At 45.9% G+C, this 13,043-nt stretch overlaps 1 protein-coding gene across 1 annotated transcript in view; it reads right to left on the bottom strand.

Moving 5' to 3' along the window:
* Nucleotides 1-13,043, bottom strand: part of wnt6b (wingless-type MMTV integration site family, member 6b) — an 80,334-nt gene that overhangs the window by 24,083 nt on the left and 43,208 nt on the right. The window lies entirely within an intron of this gene.

The following is a 13,043-nucleotide window of genomic DNA, read 5'->3' as shown; positions in this document are numbered from 1 at the left end:
CTGAATTCATGAAAGGCTTGATTTAAATGCAAATTGTTTCTTCAAGTCATCATATAAAGCAGGAAGCTGCTTTACCAGCACGAGTAGGTGGGCTCAGCACAGTGCCTGCCAAAAGCTTTGCGGTGCCCTTTGCCAAGCAGGATTGATACTTCCTTCTGCACCCTCAATGGAAACCACCTTTGTATCTCCATCCATTACGACAACTTGCATTATATGGCACCTTAACATAGCAAAATGCCCCAAGGCACTTCCCAGCAAGCAAAATTGACACCGAGCCACAGAAGGAGATATTAGGACAGGTGACCTTGGTCAAAGATGGAGGATTTGAGGAGCATCTTGAAGGAGGAGAGAGAGGCAGAGAGGTTTAGGGAGGGAATTCCAGAGCTTAGGGCCCAGGCAGCTGATGGCACGGCTGCCAATGATGGAGCGATTAAAATCGGGGGTGCGCAAGAGGCCAGGAGTGGAGGAATGCAGAGTTCTCAGTAGGTTGTAGGGCTGGAGGACATTGCAGAAATAGGGAGGGGAGAGGCCATGGAAGGACCAGAACACAAGGGTGAGAATTTAGTTGCTCTACTGTGTTGCTGTCAGGGTTATGACTGTAGATGCGACCAGTGATGTAAAAGTATATGCATTAGAGAGCGCAGAGAGAGTGACTATCTTCCAGGATTAATCACACTGAGGGAGCTGTACACCATGCAGCTTGCATCCCAAGGTCGTGGCATATTGGAGGAAGCTTATTTTGGGACATCCATCTAGGTCATAGGGTCATACAGCACTAAAGAAAGACTTTCGGCCCATCAAGTCCATGTTGACTCTCTGTAGAGCAATCCAGTCAGTTCCATTCCCCCACTCTATCCCCGTAGCCCTGCAAGTTTATTTCCCTCAAGTGCCACTTTCCTTTTCAAATCACTGATTGTGTCCGCTACCTCCACTCTGCGAGTTCCTAGTGGCACTACCACCCTCCGGGGAGAGTGAATGTACCCTACAAAGAATCAGACAGCACAGAAATAGGTCATTCTGACCTACTGGTCTCTGCCGCTTCTGCATGAGCTTCTTCCCACTCTAATTGTCTCTTCGCACCATGCCCCTGTATCCCTTTATTCCTTTCCCCCCCATGTTTGCATCAAGCCTCCCCTTAAATACATCAGTGTGATCTACTTCAAACATCCCACATGGCAGCAAGTTCCACATTCTCGCCATTCTGTACTGATTTGATTTGGCTATCTTATATTTATGCCCCTCCTTCTGGACTCAACCCAAGTGTAAATAGTTTCTCCATGTCCTCCCTATCAAATTTTAAAGACCTCTATCAAGTCTTCTCTAAGTCTTCTTGAGAGTAAAGAGCCTCAGCCTGCCTAATCTTTCCTTACAGCTGTATCCTCTCGGTTTTGGGTAATACTTCTAGATTCCACTATATAATGTGAAGATCCACTATGGATTGTTAATACAGGGGATGGGATCTCCTCATTTACTTTGCACCAGGAAGCAGCCTTGACTCGATGGTTTGTCTAGAGGTGCGTACCTTTGTGAGACTTTCAATGCCATCATATCCCTGACTGACCCCTCCCCCACTCCTGGTCACTCGCTCTCCTTTAGTGTGAAGGCACCTTGTGAGATTTCATCCTTCTCATTGTTCCCCAGGCTAATATCAGCCCGACTAACCTGACCTTGACTTGAACCCTTGATCTAGACAGTATATGTTTGGCCTGAGACTGTGTATGCTGTCTGATCTCCAGGAAGTACAGAACGCTGCTTTCTCTGCACACGTGTGAATGCTGACCCGCGCCACGAGTCTTAAATATCAACATTTATTCCTCATCCATAAAGGAATGGCAGAATTTGTGCTCTTCTCAGAAATCTCCCCGCCCCTGAACCACATTAAATTTAAGCACCCAGCCCCTGTGTTTGAACGTGTTGGGAGAGGTGATGTGGGGGAGGGGAGGGGGAAAGCAGCCCAAGCAAGCTGGCACCTCCTTTTCAATGCATTGTTTCCTGGTCCTTGGCCACACACGGGCCCTGCCTGAAAGATGTTTTATCCAAGCCTGTATATAAAAGTCGACACTACAAGTGAACAGATGCCGATATCTATCCCCCTTTTGTAATCGGAGCCCAGCAACAGGCAGCGATGGGGGAGGAACGGGTACAAACTTGCTTCCAGCCCTAAACACACATTTTTCAAGATGTGAGAAATGGATGGGTCAAGAGTCGGTGAGCAGGATATGCCGATTCCTCCTGAACGGGACATGTAAGGATAGCCCCTGGTGCACCCATGTCATTAACTCTGGTACATTGATAAGGCGACTTAAGTACAGTGGAAACCTTTTAAGTAGCACCTGGGAACTCGGTGTGAGTAAGTGATTAGTTGACTGGAGCCAGACTGTCTGGAGTTTGAACACCGCAGGTTTCTCCCCACCCATCACCCCACACCGCAGCACCCTCCCTCCCCCCCACTCCCCCACCACCTCCCACCCCCAACCCCACCCCCCCTCCCCCCCCCCGACCCCAATGTCCTTTACCTTTGCTGCTGCTCAGGGCTGTGCCTGTGGTGGGACATAGCACAGAAACAAACATGGCGGTAGCAATGCCTCTCACTGCAGCTCTCCATCACCACACTGAATGCTTATATACACGTGGGTCAAGTTCATTCAAAAGTCCCCTCCAATATAGGGTAGTTAGCAAGGGAGGGGGCAGCTAGTGGAACTGTACCCCAGATTTCCACTAGCCTTGTGTGAAGAAGTGCTTCCTGACATCTCTCCTGAACGACCTATCTCTAATTTTAAGGTTCTACCCCCTTGTTCTGGACTCCTCCAGCAGAGGAAATAGTTTCTCTGTATTTACCCTATCAACTCCTTTTGCCATCTTCAACATCATTTGGATCACCCCTTAATAGATACATGAAAGAGCTGTATCTATATAGCACCTTACACCTTCCCTCTATTCCCTTCTGCCTCTTCCCAACGCATTGTACATCCGATAAAGTACTTCTGAAGTGTAGGCATTGTTGTAATGCAAAAATCATGGCCACCAATATGCACACAGCAAGCTCCCACAAACAGCAATGAGACAAAAGACCAGGTCATCTGTTTTATTAAGATTAATTTTTAGGATGTGGGCATTACTGACATGGCTGGCATTTATAAACCATGACTTGTTGCCCTAATACAACTGAATGACTTGTTAAGCTGATTCACAGGGCAGTTAAGAGTCAACCACGTTGGTGTGGGACTACAGACACATTTATAGGGCAGACCGGGTAAGGACGGCAGATTTCCTTCCCTGAAGGACATTAGTGAACCAGTTACATTCTTAAAACAATCTGACAGCTTCATGGTCACTTTTACTGACACCAATTTTTTATTTAAAAATTGTTTGGTTGAGGGATAAATATTGGCCAGAACACCAGGAGACCTCCCTACTCTTCTCCCAACAGTGCCACTGAGAGGATAGATGGGATTACATTTTTTTAAATTATTCGTTCATGGGATGTGGGTGCCGCTGGCTAGGCCAGCATTTATTGCCCATCCCTAATTTCCCTTGAACTGAGTGGCTTGCTCGGCCATTTCAGAGAACATTTAAGAGTCAACCACATTGCTGTGGGTCTGGAGTCACATGGAGGTCAGACCCAGGTAAGGACAGCAGATTTCCTTCCCTAAAGGACATTAGTGAACCAGATGGGGTTTTACAACAATCGACAATGGTTTCATGGTCACCATTAGACTAGCTTTTTTTTTTTAAGTTCCAGATTTATTAATTGAATTCAAATTTCACCATTTGCCGTGGTGGGATTTGAACCCCGTCCTCAGATGAAAGCCTGGACCTCTGGATTACTCGCCAACTGACTTGGATTACTAGTCCAGTGACAATACCACTACACCATCACCTCCCCTGTCATAGGATATATGGCACAGAAACAGGCCATTTGGCCCAACCAGTCCATGCCAGCATGTATGCTCCACTCGCACCTCCTCCCATCTTTCCTCATCTAAATCTATCATCATAATCCTAGAGTCATAGAGTCATAGAGAGATACAGTACTGAAACAGGCCCTTCATCCCACTGAGTCCACGCTGACCATCAACCACCCATTTCATAATAATCCTACATTAATCCCATTTTTCTCTCTCACATCCCCACCTTCCCTCTATTCCCTTCTACCTCATATGCTTGTCCAGCTTCCTCTTAAATCTATCTATACTATTCACTTCAACCATTCCCTGTGGTAGCAAGTTCCACATTTTCACCACTCTTTGGGTAAAGACGTTTCTTCTGAATTCTCTATTGTATTTCTTGCTGACTATCCTTTATCGATGGCCTCTAGTTCTGCTCTTACGCACAAGTGGAAACATTCTCTCTCTATCCACTCTATCAACCTTTCATAATTTTAAAGATCTATATTAGGCCATCCCTCAGCCTTCTCTTTCCAGCCTGTTCATCCTTTCCTGGAATGTCTATACAGGGCTTCCATTAACATTTCACCCAAACAATGCCACCTCCAACAGTTCAGTGCTCCCTCAGTACTGTCTGGATTATGTTCACAAGTGTGGGGCTTGCAAATTGGCTGACTCAGAGGCAAGATTGCTACCACTGAACCAAGACTGACACTATTAACTGAGAGAATAACAAAATATTGTCGTTTAGCAGTACAGAACTTGAGTAATGCTGAAAATAGGGACATGTTGTCAAAGCTTTTTATCTTGCACTCATCAGGACAATCCACAAGAATAACTAATGTAAGGGAAAACAACAACTTATACTGCATGAGAAGAGAGTGCTGATTGGTTGGCAAGTGAACTCTGATCAGTAGAGGCGTTGCCATGGCAAATGCGCCAGTTTGTGGTGACTGACAGTTAACTACCGAGCTTTGTTTCAAATTTAAACCGGGCAGCTTGACTCTGATTGGTCAAGACATTGCCCTGAGGAATGAACCAGCAAATGGCTCTCACTTATTTTGCAACCTACCGCCATCCAACCTTCACTGGTCAATACACGCGTTGGGATTCTTACAGTTCCACGCGCTATAAGATTGGCCTTATCGGCATCCTCATAAATAGGGCCCGAGCCATTTGTTCACCATGCAAGCTTGATGCTGAAATAAGGGGAATCAAAAACATCCTGCGTGACAATGGCGACCCTGATCACATCATTTCTCGCTGTATACAGGCCATACGTGCCAAAGACTGGCGGATCATATCAAACAACATGTTGCTTCTGCTGTTCACAACGGGCAAGGTACAGACCGTACCCAACCAGCCCGTGCATGCAAAACTCAAAACACAGCGCCAACATTAGATGTGATTCTGCAATAGGACAACATTTGTTAAATAATCCTCAGTGTGCTAAGAATTACGCTGACAACCAATTTAAGATTGTCAGTAGGGCTCGCAGTGTGGCGCATTTGCCGTACTGGAAGCTACATATATTAATACGCAGGGCCCTGTTCTTTGCAGACAGAAAGAATATGTACAAACATTGTGCCTGTTTCAGCTGGTTCATTCCTCAGGGCAATGTCTTGACCAATCAGAGTCAAGCTGCCTGGTTTAAATTTTAAACAAAGCTTGGCAGTTAACTGCCAGTCGCCGTAAACTGGTGCATTTGCCATGGCAACACCTCTACCAATCAAAGTTCACTTGACAACCAATCATCGCTCTCTCCTCATGCAGTATAAGTTGTTGTTTTCCCTTAGATTGGTTATTCTTGCGATTGTCCTGGTGAGTGCAAGACGGAAAGCTTCGACAGCATGTCTCTATTTTCAGCAATACTCAATATATAATTAGCTAAAAGTGAGTTAGTAGGTTCTGGGTTCCAGCCTCACTCCTGGGACTTCAGCACACTTTCTCGGCTGACGCTTCAGTAGAGTGCTGGGGGAGTGCTGCACTGTCAGAGATGCAGTCCTTCAGATGAATTGCTGTCTACTCTCTCAGGTGGATGTAAAAGATCCCATGGTACTATTTGAAGAAAAGCAGTAGAGCTTTATCCGGTGTCCTGGTCAATATTTATCCCTCAACCAACATCACTAAAAAAAAATTCAGATTGTCTGGTCAATAATTACATTGCTGTTTATGGCAGCTTGCTGTGCAGAAATTAGCTGCCATATTTCTCTACAGCATTACGACAGTGATTGCACTCCAGAAGTATTTCATTGGCTGCAAAGAGTTGTGACATCTCCTGAGGTTAAGAAAGACACTCACGGAAACATTTAGCACAGAAGGCGGCCATTCGGTCCATTGTGCTTATGCTGGCCCTTTGAAAGGGCTATCCTAAGTTATCCCACTCTCCATAGCTCTGCAAATTTATCCATTTCATGTATATATTATCCCTTTTGAAAGTTGCTAGTGAATCTGCTTCCACCACCCTTTCAGGCAGTGCATTCCAGATCACAATAACTCGCCGTGTAAAAAAAAATTTATTCTCATCTCCCCTGATACTTTTACCAATTATCTAAACCCGTATCCTCTGGTTACCAAACCTCCTGTCAGTAGAAGCAATTCCTCCTTATTTATTCTATCAAAACTCCTTTATAATTTTGAACACCTCGACTAAACTTCCTTTAACCTTCTCTGCTCTAAGGACAGCAATTGCAGCTTCTCTCGTTTCCTCACATAACTGCAGTGACAAATCCCTGGTAGCATTCTAGTACATGTCCCTCTACACCCTCTCCAAGGTTTTGACATCTTTCCTAAAGCGTGGTGCTAGAATTGGACAAAACACTCCAGGTACAGGATAACCTCAGTCCTTCCTTTTTTTAAAAAAAAAATGTTCAAACTCAAAGATGCACCTTGGAAGGAAGCAGGGAAAATGTACAAGTCAAAAAAGCATACAGGGCTGTGTCTGTACATGCAAAGGCATTGAGGACTGCTAAAATAACCCAGCCTACGCATCATAAAAGCAGGGGCATGCAAGGGGTTAATCTGCTTAAGTAAACACGTAAGAATGCACTTTTTTTAAATACAAAAAATGGCATGTTGCAGTGGCATAGCGATGCTGTCAATAAGGCATGCTTGTGTGAGAGGGGGTGGGAGGCTGTCTTAATACTAAACACTGATGAGTTCACCTCTCCTTCAGGACACAAATTCCGAACAAATTTTACCTGCAAGTCTCTGCCTCAACCTGCCAGGCACTTGCAGCCAAGTACCAGGAGAGGACATTGAAGTGTTTTTTTATTACTTTGAATATTTATGTGCAAAACCCTGTTAAAAAAACTCACATTACAAAATCGGTCAGGACTACAGAGAGATGCCAGTGTTTTTGTTTTTTTCCATAATATAACTGGTAACTCGATCATTGCATACCTGCGTATATATTGAACAGGACCATGTATCTTGAAGAAAGGACAGCACAGAAGTTAAGTGTAGGCTTGTGGCTGGTAATCTACACTTGACAGCGTGGTATTTAGCTTGAGGTTGAATAGAAAGCAAAGGCATTTGCCCACAACTTGTACACCAGCTGAATCCTGCCAAATTCCCAACTAGTTTCTCCTTAGGATTGTTATGTCTGGCTTAGGGTTTCCAGTTGCCGTAGGATTTCAACAATAAAAAGAATATTTTAATATATTTTTTATTAGATAGCAGTAGAGGAGAGGGCAAAGACCGCAGCCCCTCGGCTCATCTGGTCGCCTTGTTCTGCAAGAATTAGGTGTTTTGCTCCAACGTCATTTTTTTTCTGCCTGACAAAACAAGGAGGAATAACTCTCAGGCAGATAATAGGACTCTGCTGACTTCAATTGACAAGGATTTGGGAATTTTCAGCAGCCATATATAAAGAGATCAAGGATGATAAGAGGAAATACTAAGGATGGGTCAAGTTTAACCAGTATCTCTCTCCCACTCCCCCCAGTTTTGCTTCATGGCCTCTCCCCCCTCCCTATCTCCCTCTATCATTGGCGGGGCCGCACCTGGAGTACTTTGTGCAGATTTGATCCCCTTACCCAAGGAAGGACATATTTGCCCTAGAGCATGTGCAGCAAAGGTTCACTAGACTGATCTGTGGGATGAAGGGCTTGACCTATGAGGGGAGATTAAGTAAACTAGGCTGATATTGCCTGGAGTTTAGAAGAATGAGGTGATCTAATTGAAAATTATGAAATTCTTAAGGGGTTTGACAAGGTAGTTGCTGGGAGGATGTTTCCCCTGGCTGGGGATTTTAGAACAAGGGGTCACAGTCTTAGAAAAAGGGGTCGGCCATTTAGGACAGCAATGAAAAGAAATTCCTTCACTCAAAAGGTTGTGAATATTCTGTACCCCAGAGAGCTGTGGATGCTCAATCCTTGAGTATATTCAGGACAGAGGTCAGTAGATTTTTGGGTACTAAAGGGATCAAGGGATATGGGGATAGTGCAGGAAGGTGAAGTTGAGGTAGAAAATCAGCCATGATCTTACTGAATGGTGGAGCAGGCTCGAAGGGCCAAATGGCCGGCTCCAGTTCCTCTTTCTTATGTTCTTATGCTCTCTGTAACCTCCTTCAGCCATTCGAGATCTCTGCATTTCTCAAACTCCAGTCTCTTGTGCATCCCCCACTCCCTTCACTCCACCACTGGCAGCCATGCTTTCAGCTACCTAGACCCTAAGCTCTGGAATTCCTTCCTTAAATGTCTCCACCTCTCCATCGTCCTGTCCTCCACCGACGCAGCTTAAAACCTACCTCTTTGACCAAGCTTTTAGTCGCATGTCATCATATCTCCTTATGTGTCTCAATGTCAAATTTTGTCTGATTATGCTGCTGTGAAGGACCTTGGGATGTTTTACGACACTAAAGGTACAATATAAATGCAAATTTTTGATGTTTCCTCCTGAAGTCAATAATTCATGCTGTCTTCTTTGGCCTCCTTATCTCGAGAGACAATGGGTAAGCGCCTGGAGGTGGTCAGTGGTGTGTGGAGCAGCGCCTGGAGTGGCTATAAAGGCCAATTCTAGAGTGACAGGCTCTTCAACAGGTGCTGCAGAAAAATTTGATTGTCGGGGCTGTTACACAGTTGGCTCTTACCTTGCGCCTCTGTCTTTTTTCCTGCCAACTGCTAAGTCTCTTCAACTCGCCACACTTTAGCCCCGCCTTTATGGCTGTCCGCCCGCTCTGGTGAAAGCTGGGAACTGACTCCCATGACTTGTGATCAATGTCACAGGATTTCATGTCGCGTTTGCAGACGTCTTTAAAGCGGAGACATGGACGGCCGATGGGTCTGATACCAGTGGCGAGCTCGCTGTACAATGTGTCCTTGGGGATCCTGCCATCTTCCATGCGGCTCACATGGCCAAGCCATCTCAAGCGCCGCTGACTCAGTAGTGTGTATAAGCTGGGGGTGTTGGCCGCCTCGAGGACTTCTGTGTTGGAGATACAGTCCTGCCACCTGATGCCAAGTATTCTCCGGAGGCAGCGAAGATGGAATGAATTGAGACGTCGCTCTTGGCTGACATACGTTGTCCAGGCCTCGCTGCCATAGAGCAAGGTACTGAGGACACAGGCTTGATACACTCGGACTTTTGTGTTCCGTGTCAGTGCGCCATTTTCCCACACTCTCTTGGCCAGTCTGGACATAGCAGTGGTAGCCTTTCCCATGCACTTGTTGATTTCTGCATCTAGAGACAGGTTACTGGTGATAGTTGAGCCTAGGTAGGTGAACTCTTGAACCACTTCCAGAGCGTGGTCGCCAATATTGATGGATGGAGCATTTCTGACGTCCTGCCCCATGATGTTCGTTTTCTTGAGGCTGATGGTTAGGCCAAATTCATTGCAGGCAGCCGCAAACCTGTCGATGAGACTCTGCAGACACTCTTCAGTGTGAGATGTTAAAGCAGCATCGTCAGCAAAGAGGAGTTCCCTGATGAGGACTTTCCATACTTTGGACTTTGCTCTTAGACGGGCAAGGTTGAACAACCTGCCCCCTGATCTTGTGTGGAGGAAAATTCCTTCTTCCGAGGACTTGAACGCATGTGAATGCAGTAGGGAGAAGAAAATCCCAAAAAGTATGGGTGCGAGAACACAGCCCTGTTTCACGACACTCAGGATAGGAAAGGGGTCTGATGAGGAGCCACCATGTTGAATTGTGCCTTTCATATTGTCATGAAATGAGGTGATGATACTTAGTAGCTTTGGTGGGCATCCAATCTTTTCTAGTAGACTGAAGAGACCACGTCTGCTGACGAGGTCAAAGGCTTTGGTGAGATCAATGAAAGCAATGTAGAGGGGCATCTGTTGTTCGCGGCATTTCTCCTGTATCTGATGAAGGGAGAACAACATGTCAACGGTCGATCTCTCTGCACGAAAACCACACTGTGCCTCAGGGTAGACGCGCTCGGCCAGCTTCTGGAACCTGTTTAGAGCGACTCGAGCAAAGACTTTCCCCACTATGCTGAGCAGGAAGATTCCACGGTAGTTGTTGCAGTCACCTCGGTCACCTTTGTTTTTATAGAGGATGATGATGTTGGCATCGCGCATGTCCTGAGGTACTGCTCCCTCGTCCCAGCACAGGCAAAGCAGTTCATGTAGTGCTGAGAGTATAGCAGGCTTGGCACTCTTCATTATTTCAGGGGTAATGCTGTCCTTCCCAGGGGCTTTTCCGCTGGCTAGAGAATCAATGGCATCACTGAGTTCCGATTTGGTTGGCTGTATGTCCAGCTCATCCATGACTGGTAGAGGCTGGGCTGCATTGAGGGCAGTCTCAGTGACAACATTCTCCCTGGAGTACAGTTCTAGGTAGTGCTCAACCCAGCGGTCCATTTGTTTGCGTTGGTCAGTGATTATGTCCCCTGATTTAGATTTGAGGGGGGCGATCTTCTTGATGGTTGGCCCAAGAGCTCTCTTAATGCCACCATACATTCCTCTGATGTTTCCGGTGTCTGAGGCCAGCTGAATATGACTGCATAAGTGTTGCCAGTAGTCGTTTGCGCAGCGCCTGGCTGTTCTTTGTGCAGTGCTTCTGGCTGCTTTAAGTGCTACGGATGTTAACTCGCTGGGGGCTTTCTTGTAGTTCAACAGTGCAATGCGCTTAGCGGCTATGACAGGTTCCAGTTCTAAATGTGCCCGAACCCCTCCAGTCACGAGCATTCGTGTGCCTGCCTGGGTGGCAAGTGCTGGTGGCCCATTGGAGCACTGGGAGGAAAGCATCACAATCAAGGCTGTTCCTGCCCTTCGTCAACATCCTAGATCCTACTCACTTTTTTTTTTGTTCTAATCCCTGCCCAGCTCAGGAATGCTAAGAGAAACTGGAGCAACTCCCACTGTCTGACTTGAGATTGATTCATTCAGTGTGGATCAGGGAATTGAAGTGGTGGAGCCCTATGTTACCTTATTGGTCCTGTACTCCACCATTCTGTACCCCTGCTCACTAGCCACTGGTCTACATATTATAATAAGGATACTGAGGCACTGCAAAGAAGATTCACAAGGATCGTTCCAGAATTGAGAGGTTATACCTATCAGGAAAGATTGAACAGCCCGGGTCTCTTTTCTGTCGAAAAAGGAGAAGGTTGAGGGGTGACCCAATAAAAGTCTTAAAATTTATGAAGGTATTTAATAGGGTAGCTGTACAGAAGATGTTTCCACTTGTGGGGGAAACTAGGACTGCGGGCCATATTTATAAGATAGTCACTAATAAATCCAGTAGTGAATTCAAGAGAAATGTCTTTATCCAGAGAGTGCTAAGAATTTGGGGAGTAGTTGAGGTGAAGAGCATAGATTAATTTCAGGGGAAGCTAGATAAACATATGAGGGAGAAAGGAATAGAAGGATAACTTGATGTGATTGGATGAAATAGGGTGGGAGGAGACTCGTGTGGAACATAGACACTGGCATGGATCAGTCGGGCAGAATGGCCTGTTTCGGTGCTGCAGAATAGAAACAAACTCATGCGACGGTACAGAAATACAATAGAAAATTAGCTCGGTGTGTCGCACATTTTAAAACGTGCTGCACAACCGGAAGCACTAGTCACTCTTGCGTATTGACTAGCCAGCTGAAAAATATTACCGCTCTTCTCCCCAGTCTTCCCACAGCCAAACCCCTAAAATCTGGAGAGATTGTCTTTGTTCAAAGTTCCCCGTGTTCCACCTACAGTTGGATATAAGAGGATCAATTGTCATTTGTTCACTGCATTCAATCCTGGGTTGAGAGGCTGATCAGAGGCAGAGTAAATTGGGTCTACATTCTCTAGGGTTTAGAAAAATAAGAGGTAATCTCATTGAAACATACAAGATTCTGAAGGGGCTTGACAGGGTAGGCACTGAGAAGATGTTTTCCCTGGCTGGGGAATCTAGAACACAGGGGCACAGCCTCAGGTTAAGGGGACTGAGATGGGGAGAAATTTCTTCTCTCAAAGGGTTGTGAATCTTTGGAATCCTCTACCCGAGAGAGCCATGGATGATCCATCATTGAATATATTCAAAGCTGGGCTAGATAGACTTTTGATCTCTCAGGAAATCAAGAGATATGGGGAGCGAGCAGGAAAGTGTTGTTGAAGCAGAAGATTAGCCATGATCGTATTGAATGGCGGAGCAGACTCAAGGGACCGTATGGCCTACTCCTGATCCTATTTCTTATGTTCTTATATCCCCCTGCCGTTAACAGGGTTGGTAACAGTGTCAAAGGGAGTTCAGCGGCCCTACTGCTCCCATTAATCCTGGTGCCATGGCCGGCTCCATTTTGAAACGGGCGGGTGCCCAGGACAGCCCATTTTAAGATGCAAATCAGGGTCCTATGAGACAAATAGGACCTCCACTGCCACTTTAGTTTGGAACTGATCTGGGCCTGCAATCATTCAAAAGGGAGATGGACAAGTTGCTAGAGAACCCTGATATCCTTCAGTATCTGGATATGCTCCTGATGAGCAGAACTATGCGCACTACTGCAAAGTGTAGCCCTACACATGATCTTAGGAATAGGATCGTACGAACATAAGAATAGGATTAGGACATTCAACCCTCAAGCCTGTTCCGCTATCAATCTGATCAGAGCTTATCTATATCTCAACTCTATCTATCCACCTTTGCTCCCTATCCCTTGATTCCCTTACCCAACAAAGTTTCTATCAGTCTCAGTCTTGAAGTTTTCAGTTG

The sequence above is a fragment of the Heterodontus francisci genome, chromosome 7 (assembly GCF_036365525.1).
Source record: "Heterodontus francisci isolate sHetFra1 chromosome 7, sHetFra1.hap1, whole genome shotgun sequence".
In the NCBI taxonomy this organism is placed as follows: Eukaryota; Metazoa; Chordata; class Chondrichthyes; order Heterodontiformes; family Heterodontidae; genus Heterodontus; species Heterodontus francisci.
The sequence above is the reverse complement of the archived record's forward strand: the minus strand, read 5'-3'. Positions and strand labels throughout refer to the sequence as shown.